This window comes from Suncus etruscus, chromosome 4 (assembly GCF_024139225.1).
Source record: "Suncus etruscus isolate mSunEtr1 chromosome 4, mSunEtr1.pri.cur, whole genome shotgun sequence".
Classification (NCBI taxonomy): Eukaryota; Metazoa; Chordata; class Mammalia; order Eulipotyphla; family Soricidae; genus Suncus; species Suncus etruscus.
Window position 1 is genome coordinate 76,599,783 of NC_064851.1, and position 20,999 is coordinate 76,620,781.

The 20,999-nt window shown below is 40.5% G+C and overlaps 1 non-coding gene across 1 annotated transcript; it reads left to right on the top strand.

Moving 5' to 3' along the window:
* Window positions 1-1,398: 1,398 nt before the first annotated feature.
* Window positions 1,399-1,513, top strand: LOC126008227 (U5 spliceosomal RNA). The gene has a single exon (XR_007495570.1). It is a non-coding gene; the product is annotated as a U5 spliceosomal RNA (small nuclear RNA).
* Window positions 1,514-20,999: the final 19,486 nt, after the last annotated feature.

Genomic DNA, 20,999 nt, shown 5'->3' on the forward strand with positions numbered 1-20,999 from the left:
ATGGGGAAAAAATCCAGCATATAAACTTGGTTCCTATGAGAACAGATAAGCATCTCACACTAAAATCGTTTTCCCCCACAACCTGCTCTGACTCACAGCCCACTCCTCAGCTCATGGAAACTCCAGGCTTTCAGATACTCAGGTCAAAACCTTGCTATCCTCTGTGACTCCTATCCTCTCTTTCCATCATGAATTCATCAGGAGGTCCTTAAGCTCTAACTTCCAAGTACACACAGAACCTAACCACTTACTACATCCATCTTACTACACCATCACAACTACTCCCATCTTGAACTACAATTAAATTACAGCAATAGCACCTCCCACAACTAGAGTCTCTGCTATTGTCCTCATCTGCTTGCAATCCACTTTCAACAGAGATGTTCTTCATGTGCCCTTTAATATAATAACATGATGCAACTCATCCTCCTATGCTCAAAATATAGCAAACAGTGGTTTTTCATTCTCGTTAGAAAAAGCCAAAGTCTAGGTCAGAACGATTGCACAGCAGTAGGGCATTTGCTTTGCACACAGCCTACCCAAATGGACATGGTTTAATCCCAGGCATCCTATATGGTCCCTGAGACTACCAGGAGTGATTTCTGAGCACAGAGTCAGGAATAACTTCTGAGCACTACCAGGCACCACCCAAAACACAAAACAAAACAAAAAAGCCAAAGTCCTTTCAATAACTGAAAGGATATGTTCTGGCAGACACACACACACACACACACACACACACACACACACACACACACACACACACACTGTCTCATTTACTTCTCACCCTTTGAGTAACTCTTCTGCATACACAATGGTGTCTTTGTCTTCTGCACACTCCAGTTTAAGGATTTGGGGACCTTGGCTTTCCCTCTACTAAAATGATCCCCTACCTCCAATTCATAGCCAGGAAGCTAACTTCCTTTCCTTCCTATCTTGACCCAGTGTTGTTTTCTAAAGGAGACCTACACCTTTCAAATCTTGGATCTCTCCCCCTAACCCTCACAATCCTGATATCCTTAATTTATTGTTTTTCCTCATTTATCACTTAATTTTTGTTAACTATTTAACTGACCAGATTGTAAACTCTGCCATTCCATGAAGGTGAGTGTCTTTTTCATCCTTACAGTAACTAATCCTGGAACAATAACTTAGAACAGTTGTTAAGCACATATTGGCCAAATTAACAAAATTAGTTTCCAGCAACAAGCAAGCAAGGAGAACTTTAACACTAGGAGACCTACATAAGGCACCGATCCTGGTGATTTGGGAAGTGAGAAGCAAGTCTTACCTTATTCAGAAGCAATTATCAGTACATCATTGCATCTGACATACAGACTATTTTCATTACTAATCTGATTTACTGTAAGACAAAGGTAGAATTCAAAGATACCTCCCATACTCTGGTTTCTCTTCAGATCGTATAAATCTTTCGCCTTTTACTAAAGATTTTCGTGGAGAGGAACAATTCTGAGTTCTTATTAATTTTTTGAGGCCTTGCATTTGCAGGGCTAAAAAAAAAAAGATACCTCCCAGAGTATTATGTTACACTTTATTCAATGGTCATTTGTAGCTTACCCAAACACCAGACTAGGGGAAGGTAGCCAGATGGCTTTGACTAAAACCTTTAATATATTTAATAAACTCAAAAATAAAATACAAATCACTCTCATAAGATGTGAATGGAAGATCAACAGGCCTCAAAGATAATAGCAGGCAGCCCACAGCAATAAGGGAAGGAAAGCTCACAAATCTCTTTTATTTTATAAGGAAAAATGTTTGCCTATTCACTAATATGGTAAAAGCAATATTTTCCCCTTTCACTGAATACTGAACAAAGACAAATAGACCTATTGCATTACAAAATCTCACGAGAAAACTGAAATGCAACTCTGATGATTTGCTTCATGACAACTGTGAAGATCTAGAAATAAGCACTGAGGCTGAAATCTCCTTATATCCTAACAGGAAGTTGCAATTTTCAACATAAAGGTTGAATGTTAAAGGTTAAATGTTAAAAGTTGAAAGAAAGTTCCTAAACTTCTATGTTGAAATATTAGCCCCCACTACCTCTGAATGCAACCCTATTTGGATGTAATATACAATCTAGCTAAAATGACTTCATTAAGGTTCTCAGTCAATATATTGGGTATTCTCTTAAAATAAATAAAACTCATACAAAGGCAGCACATAAAGAGAAGATGATGTAACAGTAAGAGAGAAGCTAGTCAACAAAAGCCGAGATACACGTTGGCACTGATCTTTCCTTCATATTCCCTCAGGGAAACAACCTATCAACACCTTGTTCTTGAACTTCCAAGTCTCCAGAACTGGAGCAATGCTGTTCAATGGTTGGAACCCCAGAACTTTGTGTTAGAAGCCTGGAAAACCAGCACAAGGAAAGTGTATGTTCATCCCTGTGTTCATTACTAGGATAACCCTGTCTCTTCTTTCTTCACTGACTTTTTAGAATTTGTTACTGACCTAAAGTGGGGTATTTCTGGATCACCTTTGAGTCAATAGCATAAAGAGGAGGACAGAGAAGGAAAGAGATCAAGAGAAAAGAAATGTGAGAAAGAGAGTAATGGGGAAACAGGGGTCAGGACTTTGATAATATTACTGATGTGAGAGAGTGGTATAGCTATAAACACAAAGCACAGAATCAGTGACATTGAAAAAATAATATCTAAGCTGCTAACTTTGTATTGTGTCTGTCAAGGTGACAGGTGGGATAAGGGATAGAGTAGGGAGCCACAAGTGGGTGGGAGGAATGGAGTAGGGGAATACTCGTGGAAAGAAGTTGACACTGTTGGTGAGATTGATATTGAAATGTGGCGGCGCATGCAGTAGGGCATTGGCCTTGTGCACACTAGCATAGGACAGACCATGGTTCGATCCCCCAGTGTCCCATATGTTCCCCCAAGCCAGGAGCGATTTCTGAGCGCATAACCAGGAGAAACCCCTGAGTGTCACCGGGTGTGGCTGAAAAAATTAAAATATTGTATATATACAACTTAACTCCCAATAACTTTGTAAATCATTATTCTTTAATTAAGTTTAAAATTTATTTTAAAAATAATAATTTGTAAAATAAAATAAAAGATGATGATTTGTTACTAACTTGATCATTCTAATTATGTAGCACTAAATAATGAGTACCACCAATTCACTAAGTGTCTAAAGAAGATCTTTAAATAATCTTATTTCTTCCAATGTCATTCTTGTAAAACCATTGATAAGGAGAAAACAATTGATTCCTGGTTGGACAAGTGTCTGTGTGAGGTTTGTATGTTGTTCCTGAATATATGTGGGTTTTCTTTGAGTGCTTTAATTTTTACCACATCTCAAAGTTGTATACATCAAGTTCAATGACCTGTTCCTCAATGGACCAGACAGTCTATGCATGTATATCAGTGTATGCATATGTATCAGTACTTTCTGGCATAGAAGGACATGCTGTCCAGGGCTTTATGTCCACCAATGAGCATCAGGGATCAGCACCAGGTCACCCACAACTCTGTTACAGGGTTATAGGCAGGTAGATGTTGATAATGGGTGCTGATGATGAAGTTTGGGGGAAATAATAAAACCAAGTAGTGATTTAAAGAAGTTACCTAATCACTATTTCTGAAGCTGCCTAGTAGCAGGAAATCCAGACCACTGTGAAATGAAAATACTAAATTATTTGGAGATGCAGAAAAAGAAGCACCATCTAGACAAGGTGGGACCTCTTCTAAAAAGAAGAAACTGCCAAAGGTCACGATAAAAATATGAAAAGGCCATCAAGAGCCCAATGCTTTCCCTCTGTGGTGCCCTAAGCAACACCCTACCTATATAGGTCTATAGGTCAGGACATTTTAGGTCAATTTCTACTACAAAACCAACTTTGCAAAACCCAGTGGCACACATTCTCCATCTTGGAGATTGCAGCATCTCAATCTGAGATGTCTAATTTCTCTCTTTTACTTTATGGTGCACTTTTCATCTAGGGGATTGCCCACATCTCAACTGTAGATGTGTTCTCATGACTCTCTTCCCTCTGGAGAAGCCTGTATTCTCTCCCTTTTTGTACACAAAATTCTCTCCTTTCTCTCTTCCTGCCCCTTCTCTTTTGCTTCTGATTTTCCTTTTCCTGTAAAGAACAATGCCTTGCTCTACCCTGAGTAGATGGTTCCCTAAGAATTTGGGTGGTGGGGACAACTTCCCTTATCTCATAAATCAAGGACACTTTAGGTACTGCCTGATCACTGCTCATAAAATTGGTAGGATGCCATGAGTACCTATTTAAGCATCTGTGCTAGGTAGATGCTCATGGCAGACTACTAGTTCTGGCCCTCCTGAGCATTTTGGTGCCTGATATGTATAGAGAACTTTTCCTGAGGCTTCCTTCTTCACTCCCCACTTCAAATCATCTACATTCCAGAATGTTTTCTAGCTGTCAAGTGAGATAGCCAGGTGTCAAGTGACCTGCAATATAATTTTTGAGCCACCCAAAAATCTACCCTGGTTCTTTGGGGACATTTATCTTATCTACACCAATCCTAAGAGATTAAATAAGTTGGACAATGAGTGAGTGAATGAAAAATTTGCTTTATAAAAAAAACTAAAAAAGAAAAAAATTGCTTCATGATAGAAATGATTTGAGGGCCCGGAGAGATAGCACAGTGGTGTTTGCCTTGCAAGCAGCCGATCCAGGACCTAAGGTGGTTGGTTTGAATCCCGGTGTCCCATATGGTCCCCCATGCCTGCCAGGAGCTATTTCTGAGCAGACAGCCAGGAATAACCCCTGAGCAACGCCGGATGTGGCCCAAAAACCAAAAAAAAAAAAAAAAAAAAAAAAAAGAAATGATTTGAGTCTTTATTTAGAAATTTAAGGATTTTTTCTTTAGTATATAGAAATAGGAACTTAACTCATTTATATCAATTAGCCCATGGTAAATTGATTCACTTCACTTATAGTTTCTGAGAACTTATTGAGGACAAAAAAAAGGGGAAAGATGTAATGTATTTTATTGTTTGTATGCTGCAAAAGATTGTCACTGTAATAGGAGAGATTGTTCCTGAACTATTTCTGCCTTCGCTGGGCCCCTAATTACCCTTGCTTCACCCTAAAAGAAAAATGCTTACCTTCTTAATTTTTTTAATTTTTTTTTCTTTTAACTTTGAAATATACCCAGCAGTTCTCACAGCTCCTGGCTCTGTGCTCAAGGATCTCTTCTAGAGGGACTCGGGGGAAACATATTGGGTACCAGATTGGAACCCAGATCTCCCACGTGCAAATCAAGCACCTTATATGTTATATTATCTCTTCAGTTCCCTTCCCCCAGTTTACCTTCTTTTTCCAAGGTAGCTACCTCACTAGCTCGCCCCCACGGCAAATTCTAGTCTTCCTCAAAGAATGTGTATGCCTAGTGAGTCCTGTTGGCAAAACCAGATTCTTTCTGAATAATCAGTTCCTGCCTTTCAGGGTAGCTTTCTACAGCCCATTCCAAGCAGATTGATTGCCCACTCTATCTTCCCCGCACACGATTTAATCTCTGTATTTTAATTGGGTAATAAAACTCTGTGTGCCACCCAGCAAAATTCCAGAGCAAGCAATCACCAGGGACATTCTCTCAGCAGCCAATTTCTCATTATTTATTCAGGCCCAGAGCCTAATCCCACCCCTGAAAGAGGTCATTATGAGCGGCTATGCTGCTTGTCTGAAAGGAGTGGGGGCAGGGATACCCTGGGTGGACCACACTGGGGATTCCCTGTAAGCACAGCCCAAGACTACAGACTATTGCTGAGTCAGGTGACCTTGGGACCTAGCAGATACCTCTTCTCTGCCACACAAATGCCAGCGTTGTCCTGGGGCTATGGCAGCTCCATTCTCCTGCACCAGTGCTCAGGAATGAGGTTGGCACACTTGATGAGGAAATGTCCACACACTCACAAAAATATCAGGGTAGGATTAATCAATTCTCCTCAGTGTCATTGAATTCAGGGTACTTGGAGAGCCAGCCAGAAGCAAACTGACACTAAATTAATTTTATATCTGTAAAAACATTAAACATTGGAGAGTCATAGACTATGTCCCCCAAAATAGAACTGTGGGCATTAAGGTTATGCTACCCCAAAATAAGTTGCTTTAATGTATTGACTGGTCTGTGCCATATGCACTTGAAAAACACATGAGAGATAAAAACAAAAGAATAAGGAAATTGTCGTGCTAGTATGTGACCTGGGTTCAGTCCCAAGCACCACATATGTTCCCTTGAGCACTGCCAATAGTAATCCATGACAGCAAAGCCTGAAATAAGCTTTGAGTGCCATTGGATATCCCCCAAAACAAAAATAATGATAAAATTTGTTTAAAATATATATTACTCTCTCCAAAAATAAAATTACAAGATAAATGACAAACTGAGAGATGATTCACATGCTAAAATTTCAAGATACTCTCTATAAATCTATAAAACATATCAATAACACCTTAAAAAAAAGTTGCAATGTGTAAGCAGAAAATTCATTCCCAGAAAACTAGTAATACCTTTAAATTTAAAAGAAATGAAACCTAGGGGCTGGAGCGGTGGTACAAGCACCAAGGCATCTGCCTTGCACTCACTAACCTCGGACTGACCACAGTTCGATCTCCCAGAGTCCCATATGGTCCCCTAGAAAGGAGTGATTTCTCAGTGCATAGCCATGAGTAACCCCTGAGCATCACCAGGTATAGTCCAAAAAACAAACAAAAAGAAATAAAACCTATTTAAAAAATTAAAAACTAAATTATAATGAAACTATTTCTCTTTAATCAAACTACCAAAAAGTGCAATATATTATACTGTTGCTAAATTAAAAATAGTTTGATCTTGGGGCTGGAGAGATAGCATGGAGGTAAACCGTTTGCCTTGCAAGCAGAAGGATGGTGGTTCAAATCCCGGCATCCCATATGGTCCCCTGAGCCTGCCCGGAGCGATTTCTGAGCATAGAGCCAGGAGGAACTCCTGAGCGCTGCCGGGAGCCAAAAACAAACAAACAAACAAAAAAGTTTGATCTCTGTATATAGAAATATGATAATTTCTCCAAATTACAAATAATTCTACACTTTAAAATATAGAGTATTTCTATTTTGGGGTATATCTGTAATTCATCTTTCAGAGAAACAGGGAAATAGGAGATTTCATAGGGTTTCCTATGAGACATTATAAAAGCCAAAGATTAGAACCTACTGAATTGGTAATTAAAGGGAAATATATTTAACCAACTATGATCCTTCCATAGGTTGAAATATTATTTATGGGATGCAGATAGAACTGCAGTTCATCCTAGGCTAGCTCATGCAAGGCAGACACCTTACACCCTGCACCACCGCTCCGGCCCCCAAAGGAGCATTCTGTTTTTTTTTTTTTTGGTTTCTTTGGAGGCCACACTTGGCCATCCTCAGGGGTCACTCCTGGCTTTCTGCTCAGATATAGCTCCTGGCAGGCACGGGGGACCCTATGGGACACCGGGATTCGAACCAACCACCTTTGGTCCTGGATCGGCTGCTTGCAAGGCAAACACCGCTGTGCTATCTCTCCGGGCCCAGGAGCATTCTTAAGATTTACAGCTGATCTGTCACAAGAAACCCTAAAGGCCAGAGGGCTGTGGTGAGACATAGTGACAAAACTCAATGAAATGAATTCTTCACCTACAATACTGCACCCAGACTCAATTTCAGGTTTGAAGGAAGTATACATCACTTCATGGATAAACAATACCTCGGAAACTTTACATACTCAAAACCAGCTTTAAAAGAAAAGCTGAATGGTCTACTTTAAGATAGGACAGACCAAAAGACACACCAAACTTTTAAAACAAGATGACACTAAATCCCATGACAATTATCTTTCTCAATGTCAATGGACTAAATGCACCAGTTCAGAGAAATGAGTTAGAGGGAGGGAGATAGACACAGAATAGTCACACTCATCTGTGGGATAGACATAGAATGATCGCAGTCATTTGTGGTACATAAACAAAAAAATAGTGTGGTAATAATTTCAGAGACAATAGAGATAAGGGGCAGGAGGACCTGTCCATGATAGGAAGCTTGCCACAAATAGCAGGGGAGTGCAGTTAGGGCAGAGAAGGGGTTACTCTGTGATAGATGAAAATGATCACTTTTGACAAGAACTGTGTGTTAAAAGAAGATAAAATGATATGCATGATACTTTTTCAGTAACAATATTGTAAACTACAGGATCTAAAAGTGAAAGAGAGAGAGAGAGAAAGAGAGAGAGAGAGAGAGAGAGAGAAGAAAAATGTCTGCCACAGAGCAGACAGGGGAGAGGGTGAGGGGATGGAGGGAGGAGGGAAACTAGGGACACTGGTGGTGTGAAATGTGTACTGGTAAAGAATGACATATATTGAATGACTGAAACTAAATCATGAATGACTTTGTAACTGTGAAAAAATACAAGTCTTTAAATAAAGACACAGTCTTTAAATAAAGTATTTAAATTAATAAATTAGTTAATACTAATTAATTAATACAAAATAAAGTATTTAGTATTAGATTTTTAAAAATCTAAAAGCAAAGAAACAACTAATTCTGAGCCAAGAAAAGATAGTGTGCTGACTCTCCAGCACCAAAAGATCTCTAACAACAGTGAAAGTTACTACAGGGTCAAGCAAATTACTGTATAGTAAACTATCCCCTCCCACCAGAATTGATGCAGAAAGGAGAAAGTGGAAACTGGGCCCAGGAATAGGAGCTGCAATTTCTCTACCATAATGCACTTAGGCTTTTGATATTGTTGTTCAAGAGAACTATACTTGCCCTATTTTGCCTATCTATGCAAAAACGTTCCTCTGCTACATATAATCATTTTTAATCATTTTTTTTAATCATTTTGCATTGTTTCAAAACAAACCTACCAGGAGTTACTGTCATCTTTGCCTCCTTAGGAAAGCCTGGACAGAGCTTCTGTCACATCTCCTTTTGGATATTTCTTTTCAAAACACCACCCCCCTGGATCCGATGAGGTGGCGCTAGAGGTAAGGTGTCTGCCGGCGTCCCATATAGTCCCCCCCCCAAGCCAGAGGCAATTTCTGAGTACTTAGTCAGGAGTGTGAGCATCAAACGGGTGTGGCCAAAAAACCAAAAAAAAAAAAAAAAAAAAAACCACACACACACACCATCCCTCTCTGTTTTATCTCTCTCACTCACTCACACACACACACACACACAAACACACACACACACATAATTTTACTTGTGGCATTTGCAAATGACTTTCTGAGACAATTTTCTCCCTAGGAAGCATCAAACCCTTTGCTTGCATCTTCCAGAAATAAATGAAGGATGGATATTGCTCATCCATGTTGTTTCTTTGCACTCAAAGCTCAACCAATACTTTGGAGGAACTGCAGCATGGGATCTGAATATTGAAAATCTTGTGTTCGGGGTTTTATTGAGAATGTGCCTTTCTTTTGGTGTCCATTTGGATTATTTTGAAAGGCCAGGGTCAGGAATGTGTTAGATAGGAAAAAGAATTGGCTGTCCTCGGAATGAAAAGCATAACAAAAAGAAAGGCTAGATAGATAGCAGTGTCAGAATTCCCCTGGAAAAATTCATTTCCACTGACAGCAGATACTGTTTATACAGAGTACTGAGATTATCCAAGAGCTGATGAAAAAGATCTAGTGCCCCAAAGATGAGAGTCTTGAGGCAACCATGAGATTATGTGGGAAGAATTGTTAGAAAGGGAATCCACCTCTTTTCCTGGGGCTGAGTCCTGCCTCTTGAGTCTTCTGCTCTAAAGACACTTTTGAAGCTAAATATTCCAGTACAAGAAGCCATATTGATTGATATGAGGACAAGAATTTACACCAAAAAAAGAGGTGCTTAACATAATTTCAGAAAAGGGAAGAGAAAGCAGAGATAAAAGCACTCCATCCATATCTCTACATTCTTCATTTTTGTTTAGGGGTTATTCTAACTCAGTTCTTGAAGTCATTCTTAGCAGTGCTCAAAGGAAATTGTAGATTTAACTAGGAATTAAACCCAAAATGTCACTTTTTTTTTTTTTTTTTTGGTTTTTGGGTCACACACAGCAGCTCTCAGGGGCCACTCCTAGCTCCAGGCTCAGAAATCGCTCCTTGCAGGCTCAGGGAACCATATGGGATGCCGGGATTTGAACCACCGACCTTCTGCATGCAAGGCAAACGCTTTACCTCCATGGTATCTCTCCAGCCCCCAGAATGTCCCATACTATGGCAAGTGTTCTTCCATTAAGTCACCCTTCTCTCCCTCTCTCCACAGCTTTAATTCTTAGAAAATGTCCTCTGTGAGTTTGAAAGAATCAGCCCATGTTATGAAGCTTATCACAAAGACTGGTGAGTGTAGTTAGAGATAAAAGAAAAAAAAACACTGACAACTATCGTGACAATGGTAGTGAGTGAGAGAAATTGAATGCCTGCCTCGATTACAGGCAGGGAGTAGGGGAGGAGGGAGTGGAGGGTATTGGTGGTGGGAAGGTTGCACTGTTGAAGGGGGGTGGACTTTTTATGAAACCCAACCACAACATGTTTGTAACCGGCTGCTTGAATAAAGATGATTAAAAAAAGATACTTCTGTATAAATAATACTACCATAACTATCCCTCTGCTCCTCATTCTCCCCACCCATTTTCTCCTGGTCCTGACTTTGCTACATTGCTTATGAGGTTTCCAGTGCCCAGAATAAAATTACCAATAGTCTGTACCTAAGCTACAGGATTTTGTCTCTAAGCAGGCAAAGAGGCTATAATGATAGATAGAGGGTGCTTGAAGGCACCAGGTGTTCATGCCTCCAAAAGGCACCAAGTCCTTAGGCTTCCATGAAAACAGCTCATTAGTAAGACCGGGAGGTGCTCAGTATAAAGCCCTAATGTTTTCATGTATCTCTGAGAAGGAAGATGGGACTTTAAAAGGGACTAAGTTTGGCTCAGAGATATGGCTCAGTGGTACAGCTCATGTCTTGTGTGTGGGAGGCACTCAATTCCCTAACACTTCAAAAGAAAAACCAACTTTATCTTAAAGGAATCTTTATTTTAAAGAAAATAAATTTGCCTATTGGGGAAGACAGTTGCAAGCATTACACTATGGAATGAAAACAAATTCAAAAAGATTCTGTTTTATTTATTTGGAGGGCCTCCCCTAAGGTTCTGAGAAGTAGTAGTCAAGGCTATAGCTGGCCATGCTCAGGCAGGCATTCAGTGATGAGGAAGGGTCCCAGAAGCAAGCACGCCTTTTCAGTTATCTCCCTGACCCCAGAGAGAAGCCTGTGAATGTCATATTTCCAGGACATCAGAAAACAGGAGACACGTCATGAACTGGTCAGAGACAGGAACAGGGCAGTCCTTTAAGACTTTCTGGGGTTTCTAACTTCTTCCTGTTCACTTCTGTTATCTTTTCAAATGATTCAACTTTTAAAACCCTTAAAGCAATAAGTGTTTGAGTGTTATGTGCTTAGAAACTTTACAGAGCCAATCTCAGGGTGGGGCAGCCTTAGAAGAAAAGAAATGGAGAAATTGGGTGACCAGTGTAGTTTCAAAGAGGTTTAGTGTGAGAAAGAGGAAAGAGCAGTCTCTTGGGGTGTGAGTTGCAAAGGTGGTTTCTTAAACATTTTATATTATATGTGATTATACATTTTATTACACTTATAAGTTATTTTGTTTCATAAGATGTTTCAGTGGCATCCTGAAATCATTTGGAGCAATAAACGCCCATGAATAGCTAAATGGCAATCCTTGGGAAAAAGATGGAAGGCATCACTTTCATAACTTTAAATTTTACTACAAAGCAATGGTCATTAATACAGCATGGTAGGGGCCAGAGTGATAGCACAGCAGTAGGGCGTTTGCCTTGCACGTGGCCAATCCAGGACAGACCCAAGTTCGACTCCCAGCATCTCATATGGTCAGTTGAGTCTGCCAGAAGTAACTACACAATGGAATACTACATAGCTACTAGGATAAATGAAATAATTGAATTTGCCTATACATTGGTGAACATGGAGATTATTATGCTGAGTAAAATGAATCAAAAAGATAGGGATAGACATAGAATAGTCTTACTCATCTTTGGCATATAAGAAAAATAAAAGAGAGTATGGTAATAATATTCAGACAATATTGATGAGGACCAGGTGGACCAGTTCATGTTATGAAGCTTGCTACTGAGATAGGTGAGTGTTGTTAGAGCGCTAACTGTACTGACAGCTACTATGACAAAGATAGCTGGAACTGAGCACACTGGACAAGAATTGGTGCTGAAAGTGGATATAGTGATAAGCATATTATCCCCTATTCACTATTTGACAATAGTGAAAGCACAATGTCAGAAAGGAAAGAGAGAAGCAGAATGCCTGTTCCAGAGATAGTCAGAGGGTGGGGAGTGGGAAGTGAGGGACTTGGTGGTGGGGAAATTGCACTGGTGAAGGGTGGTGTACATTCTATGACTGGAACCCAACTATGTACATTTCTGTAACTAGGTGCTAAAGAAATTATAAAAAAAATATGCTTACCTTGAAGATCAAAAAAATTGTTTCAGTAGCATGTAGGGTAGAAGAAATATATGCAACAAAATATAAACTTAGGACCAGGAAGACATAATTGTTTAAAATTGGCTTGAACTAATTGCAAAACTGCATATAAAAAAAAATCCTACTTAGTTTCCTGAGGGTGCAGGCAGGTAGCCAAGGACAAGGCAGGTCAGGCAATGAGTTTTTCAGGAACTCATAAGACCAAAGCATGATTTAAAGAAGTTGTGTTATTGCCAGTCATAAAGTAGCCCAAAGACCTCAAGGCCAGACACCTTTGGAGATACAGAAACTGAACTGATAAGACTAATTAGCACCACCCACAGAAGGGTGGAACCCCTGCAGAAAAGGAAAACCTTCAAGAAAAAAAGCTATGATAATAATATGATATAGACCATCTAAAGTCCAAGACTCTTCTCACTTAATAACACTTTAACTTTTCATTCTCTTTTTGAAGGGTAGGAGAAAGGGGAAGATGGGAGGGAGTTGGGCCACACTTTCCAGTGCTAGAGGGTTTATTCTTATTTCTATTTTTGGGGGACCATAATCAGTGCCAAGAATCAAACCAGACTTTAAATCAAGGGTTACCAGGTGCAAGACAAGTACCTTTACCTCAGGCTCTATCCTAACCTACAATCCTAATTAACTTTTATGTATGCAGAGAAATCCAAGTCAAGGCATTCTAAAGAATACTCATAAATATGTCCTACCCACAGCTATTCAAATAGCTGGAATATCCTGGAAAAGCCCATGTTCTCTCTTCAATCCACATCTCTTATCTTGTGTGCACTCGCTGTCTCTCTCTCATCCTCCTATTTCCCAAATAAAACTTTTATTTGACTCATGAAACTTTTTTCTAAGACAATTAATCAGGAAATCTAGACAAAGAGGTTAAGATTGCAATTCTTGGGGCAGGAGAGATAGCACAGCAGTAGGGCATTTGCCTTGCATGCAGCTGACCCAGGATGAATGGTTGTTTAAACAGCATCCCATATGGTCCCCTGAGCATCCCATGAGCAATTTGAGTGCATAGCCAGGAATAACCCCTGAGCACTACCGGGCATGACCCCCCAAATTTGCAATTCTTCTATCTAGCCTGACCACAGCTCTCCAAGAACTGAAGTGATTGAGGATCAATTCCCACACCTTATAGATTCTGAGGTGTGGATAGATAGCTGCCCTGTGGGACTGATGTGATAAGAATATCCATGCCAAGTAGGTGCTTATAGGAGACTTTACTAGCCCCAACCCTGTCAAACATTCCCCCAGTCTAAGCTGGGTCAGACAAGAATGCTATCTCACTCCTCTCAAGGAGTCAAAACTATTGCCCTTGGTCTTCTCCCACTGGCATTATTTGGGCAACTAGCCAAATCATATGGCAAGAAGGACAAAAGTCAGGTGACCCATATCACTGACACAAGAAAAGAAAGAGAAATTAAAAAGGTTAACCAATCTTATCATCCATGAAAATATATCCAACGGGGGGTGGGCGGAGGAGGGAAACTCCTCCCCTTTCAATTTTCAAACTGGAGAGGGAGCTCGCAGTTGGACCCAGCAGAGCGCACATGCCAGGAAAGCCGTCCCTCTTTTTTTTCTGTTATGTCAGGTTCGCTGGTCAGACAGCGGGCCACAGATCTCTTGGACTGAACACTTGGTCCAGGAGACTGGGACCCCCCATGCAGGCGGGGTCTTCATGGACGGCCCTGGCAACTCGGGCCCTGGGGGGCGGGCGGAGGAGGGAAACCCCTCCTCTATGTATATTGGACCCCCTGTTTTGTTTGCTAGTAATACTATTTTTCAAAACTGCGCAGGCGCATTTGCGCTCGCGCGACAAATACACTTTTTAAAGCATTATCCAAAAACAATCCTGATCCTAGACTGTTCCTAGGAATAGAATCAGGATGCCCAAGATTTTGATAAAACACTTAAATTGACCTTTATTGTCTAGTCTTTTATGTATTGCCTCTCCCCTCACCCCTGTGTCTCTCCTACCTCCTCATACCCAAACCCTGAACCATTATCTTCCCCTTATTCAACCCTCCTTATTCTCAGTTCCTAATTGGGTAGACACCAAGACTGACCTTCTGCCCCAACACCACCATTCAGCTCCTCATTGAAAGACACCCTCTTGGTCCCCAGCTCATGCCTCTATAAATAACTACAACCAACATGCCTGTTGACTCATGCTTGGTGGCCCCTCATGCCCCCATCAAACTATGGACTGTTGCGGAATCAGCTTCAGCAAAACCCCTAGTTCAAGGACAATATAGGGCTCCATAATGCCACAGAACATGTCTCAAACTCAACTATCACCTGTTGTCTTCAAATACCCTTGTTTTCTTTCTTTTCTTTTCTTTTTAAAACATAAAAGGATCACATGCATCTCTTTTGTATATCTCAGATATATTCCCTTAACATCTATAACTCTTTTTGAATATCCTCATATAGTGACAATTTTGCCCACTAGATTAGTTATTTGATTGTTTAATTTTCCCCCCGTGAGATCTGTTTTATAAGCAATACTGGTATAAGAGTAACTCTGTATAGATTTCACGTTTATACCAAGTTATGGAAATGTTGAACTTTATTTGTCGACCCCCAGATGTACTAACAATATCTTGTGGCATTGCTTCTCTTTTGCATAGGCACATTAAAATGGGAAAATAATACATATGCAAACAAGTTCTTACCTAATAGAGATGAGAACACAAATTTGGTAATGTAATTAGGCCTTTTACCCTGAACATTGGCATAATGATTTGGCTCAGGCCTCAGAAGAATGGGCATCGCCCACACACACCTGAACAATGGATACCATCTATGGAAACAACCACAATTGTCTTTAACATTACCAGGATCCAAGCCTCTACCAGAGAAGACCTACCACTGCTTTGGCATTGACTTACTCCAAAGAGTGCTCCCAACACCCAGACGACTCAGCAACAGTCTGCATGCAGGGCAGATCGCTCCGCATTTAATGATATGCTGAAACTAGAGGATGCTCCACATCAGCCTGACATCGATGAAAGAAATGCACAGAATCCAGAGTCTTTAAATATAAGAGTCTGATACTAACAATAGCTAAAGTGTGAAAAAGTTTCACCAGGACCTTGAGAATGACTGGAGTTGGATAGACTGGTATGCCTGGAACCCAGAGTCTGTCTTATGCCAATAAACTTCTGGGGTGAGGCCTTTTTGTAATCAGGTCAAGGATATTTTTTCTATTTTCTCCATTTTTCTGGACCTGTGCAAACATTGGCAATTGCCACTATCACACCTTTACTATATTTTTTTACTCTTATCCTTTAAGGAAAAAAATACAACTTACTGAACTTGAAGCTTGAAATTGGGGATAGACTCAGACCCATCTATTTAAATTCTTCCATAAACATTTGTTCTATAGAAAAATCTATCCTACATTACTCAAGAAAGAACTTAAGAAATCAGGAATAGGGGCTGGAGAGAATGCATAGCAGTAGAGCATTTGCCCTGCATGCCGCCAAGCCCAGACGAACTCCGGTTCGATTCCCGACATCTCATATGGTCCCCCGAGCTTGTCACAAGTGACTTCTGAGCGTAGAGCCAGGAGTAACCCCTGAGCACCGCTAGGTGTGACCCCAAAAGGAAAAACAAAATAAATATCAGGAATTGTAGAAATACATATTAATTATAGAGTCCTGGGTGGTTATGGATGATGGTGAGATGGATGGTGAGATGGATGATGGTGAGGCCTTTCTCTGCTGGCCCAGGGCCTTGTGCCTGCAACCCCTTTCTGCCGGTGGGTCTCAGGGTTAGGTTAGCGGCGAGGAAATGATCCACAGCAATCATATTTCAGGAGACATCAGCTTTATTATTAATAATCTTTAGCAAACATGTGTGGATTCTAGCTAACCTTTTAAGCAGCCTATTTCAGTTCCCAGCATCTCAACCTATTTCCTATTCCTCCAGCTGCCTCTTCCTGCTGAATCTCCCCCAATCTTTTTTTCTGCCCCTGAGGCAACCCATTCATTATCTTCCAAAGACTCCTCCTAGAAATGGGCTGGGAGGATAACCATCAGATAAGGTTACACAGGAAGATGGGGAATGGGGTGACAAGGAATAACCCAATTTTCTGGTAACAGTTCCCACCTCTTAAGGCTTATTTTCCTAGGACATTTCATAAAGTGATGGAAAAGTAAATACCATTTATGTTTTTATATCTTGGTAAATAACATTTCTGCAATATCCTCAAAAAAAATAGACATGTGAATATGATTGTTCCAAGCCCAAATTCACAGGGAGCATTTCTGTGGAAAGTCACTGTCCTATCTCACCAAAAAATAGCAGAGCTGGGTGCCAGAGAGATAGTATGGCAGGCTTTTCTTGCCAGAGACCAGCCCAAGTTTGAACCCTGGCACCTCATTCGGTCATATCTGGGTTATAATTCTTGGGTCTGACAGGAGTTATTCCTGACTGCAGAGCAAGGAGTAAGCCCTGAGAACAACCAGATGTGGCAAAAAAAAAGAAAGAAGAAAAGAAAAAGAAAGAAAGAAAGAAAGAAAAGAAGAAAGAAAGAAAAAAGAAAGAAAGAAAAAGAAAGAAAGAAAGAGAAAGAAGAAAGAAAGAAAGAAAGAAAGAAAAATAAAAAAAGAAAGAAAGAAGAAAGAAAAATAAAGAAAGAATGAAAGAAAGAGAAAGAAAAGAAAGAAAGAAAGAAAGAAAGAAAGAAAGAGAGAGAGAGAGAAAGAAAGAAAGACAGAAGAAAGAAGAAAGAAGAAAGAAAAGAAAGAAAGAAAGAAAGAAAAGAAGAAAGAAAAAGAAGAAAGAAAGAAAGAAAGAAAGAAAAGAAAGAAAGAAAGAAGAAAAAGAAAAAGAAAGAAAGAAAGTAAGGAAAGAGAAAGAAAGAAAGAAAGAAAGATAGAAAGAAAGAAAAAGAAAGAAAGAAAGGAAGAAAGGAAGGAAAGAAAGAAAAAAGAAGAAAGAGAAGAAAGAAAGAAAGAAAGAAAGAAGAAAAAGAAAGAAAGAAAGAAAGAAAGAGAAAGAGAAAGAAAGAAAGAAATGAAAGAAAAAGAGAAAAGAAGAAAGAAAGAAAGAAAAAGAAAGAAGAAAAGAAAGAAAGAAAGAGGAAGGAAGGAAGGAGGCAGGAAGGAAGGAAGGAAGGAAGGAAGGAAGGAAGGAAGGGGAGAAGGGAGGAAGGAAGGAAGGAAGGGGGAAAAGGAAAGAGGGAAGAGAAAAAAAAGGAAGAAAGGGCTGGGGCTGAAGAGATAGCATGGAGGTAAGGCGTTTGCCTTTCATGCAGAAGGACAGTGGTTTGAATCCCGGCATCCCATTTGATCCCCTGTGCCTGCCAGGGGCGATTTCTGAGCATAGAGCGGTGCCAGGTGTGACCCAAAAAAAAGGGGGGGGGAAGGGAAGGAAGGAGAGAATAAAAGGAAAAAGAAAGGAAGGAAGGAAGAAATGAAGGAATGAGGGAAGAAAGGGAAGGAAGGAGGGAGGAAAAGGTAGGAAGGAGGGAGGATAAGGAAGGAGGGAGAGAAAAAAGGGAAGAAAGGGAAGGAAGAAGGAATAAAAAGAAAGAAAGAAGAAAGAAAGAAAGAAGAAAGAAGAAAGAAAGAAAGAAGAAGAAAAAAGAAAGAAAGAAGAAGAAGAAAGAAAGAAAGAAAGAAAGAAAGAAAGAAAGAAAGAAAGAAAGAAAGAAAGAAAGGAAGGAAGGAAGGAAGGAAGGAAGGAAGGAAGGAAGGAAGGAAGGAAGGAAGGAAGGAAGAAGGAAGGAAAAAATTGGAAAATATATCATTTAATTTTAAGATTTACTTTAATGTTTTATTAATTAGATGGTGTGATGTGACATAAGGATAAACACATTTATCAGGAATCAGAAAACTTTTGAAGCAAAAGGACAGATGGTAGATATTTTTAACTTTGTGGTCTCTAACCCTGTTTGTAGTATAAAAATATTCACACGCAATATTGAATAAAATGAATTTCACTAAATTCTATCAAGTTTTATTTACAAAACAGGAAATGAGAAGGACAGGACCATAATTCAGACTAGCCATATAGATATATAGCAGTGGAACCTAAAAATTCAGAAAAATATTCACGAATATTTAGTTGCATATTTTAATTTTCAAAAACTTCAATATATTTAAATGAAGGAAAATATCTTATGAATTATGTTTTTAAAATTTGACAACCACATGGTCATATTGAGAATAAAAAGGAGCCTAGACTTCTACTTGAAACCATATGCAAAAAAATTTTTCAGAATGAATTATCGATCAAAATGTAGACATTAAGTAGAAAATACCCAAACTAGCTCTTGACTAGAAATGTGGGATTGAAGGGCAAACAACTTTTCTGTACTTTAGATTCTGAATTCACAAAATGAAAGCAGAGAGACACTTTCTAAACATTTGAATGAAAGCTTTACACTGGCCCTCACACAAGCAACATGAACTAAAGGTGTGCAAAATACATAGACCTACCTAATTTGCCTCAAGAGATATGAGCTAATTAAAGGAGCCCCATGGCAAGGAATTTATGTTTAGAAATCTCAATGCACAAAGCTCTGAGAGCAGAGCTGGCTTCCTGTACCTTGATCCTGGAGGCCAGCTCTTCCCAGGTATGGGGTCAGGGTACACCCCATGCCGGAGGCATTTTCCCTAGCTTGGGGGTGCTGGGAGGCTTGGCAGGCCTCCAGCTGTTCCCCTATTTCCCCCTAGACTCTAGGTCTGGCCTGAGTGCCACCTCGGGTGGCCTGCTGTGGGTTCCAGGTGGACTCTATTAAGCGGTCTCCAGACTTCCCACTCTCCCTACTCGAGAGGGGAGGAGCAGAGAGAGGGCCGGGCAGATAGCTGGCTTCCAGTGCCTTGATCCTGGAGGCCAGCTCTTCCCAGGTATGGGGTCAGGGGACACCCCATGCCGGAGGCATTCTCCCTAGCTTGGGGGATGCTGGGAGGCTTGGTAGGCCTCCAGCTGTTCCCCTATTTCAGTGGTCCTCAAACTATGGCCCGCGGGCCACATATTGTATTTGTATCTGTTTTGTTTCTTCATTGCAAAATAAGATATATGCAGTGTGCATAAGAATTCGTTCATAAGTTTTTACTATAGTCAGACCCTCCAATGGTCTGAGAGACAGTGAACTGGCCCCCTGTTTAAAAAGTTTGAGGACCCCTGCTCCAGGCCTTCCCTGGTTGCCGGCCCAGGTGGACTCTCGTGGTCCTCAGGCTTTCCCCCTTTCTCTCCCAACACTAAGGGGGGACACATGGGGTGGATGGTGGGCCGATGCAGCACTGGTGTATGTCGGGACATTAGGCCATGACATTCACTGGTATTTTTTTTTTCTCATTGGTCTCCATTTCAAAAACCGCACGGGGGCGTACCATATATATTTAAAATAAAAATGGGAGGATGGACTCTCAGGTTGGGAAGAGACCAGTTTGAATGGGGGTACCATATATTTTCAAAATAAAAATGAGAGGATGGACTCTCAGGCTGGGAAGAGGCCAGTACTCTTTAACTACTTGTTTACTCTCAGTGGCCTCTTGGCCTCTTCCTTTTTCATTGAGTAACTGTGGTTGCTACCATACTAGGTTTCTGATTAGTTCCCATAAACGGTGACAATTGAGTCCACTGTCTTAAGTTAGATTGTTTATTTTCCACACAGCTCTGAGAGCAGGGTTTTCTCTACTTCTACTTCATTTGCAATTACCGTATTTTTTGCTTTAAAAGACGCACCTAATCATAAGACATAGTCTTTAGATGCTCTCCTTCCCTGCACTCAGGCTTCAGCTCAGGTGGCATTCTCTCCATAAGATGCATTTTGGGGGGGGGGGTGCATCTTATGGTACAAAAAATACGGTACTTGACCTCTTCCTTTTCCAGGCTGGTTTCCTTACTTTGGGGTTACACTCTTTCACATGCCTTTGTTAGCTTAACCCTGCCCCTACTTATGGCCTCATCTTACCCTTAGGCTATCGCTAATTGGCAAGTGTTCCCAGTATTTCTTGTTTCACTATTATGAAAACATTTTTTATTGACTCAACTCTTTGTACCATTCTTGGTACAGATTAGTAAGTCTATGTGGATTTGCTGGGGGGTTCATTTGGGTTTTTTTTTGGGGGGGGGCAACACCTGGCCTTGCTCAAGTGTTAACCTGGCTCTGCAATTAGAACTCACTCCTGGAGGGCTCCCTGGGTTAGCAGTGTGCTAGGCAGGAGCCCTACTCACTGTACTACCTCTCCAATCGCCAGTCTACAGGTTTGCTACCTACTCTAGTCCAATCAGCTGTAGCCAGACAAGGAGCAAAAGAATCCCGTGGCATGAAGGGTTTTACAATCCAAGCATCATCCATCAAGCATTTCAATTTTAGATGTAGAGATAAGAAAAATTTCTGAGGGGGTGGAGCTATGGCGCAGCAGTAGGGCTTTTGCCTTGCATGCAACTGACCCAGGCAGAACTGATCTTGGTT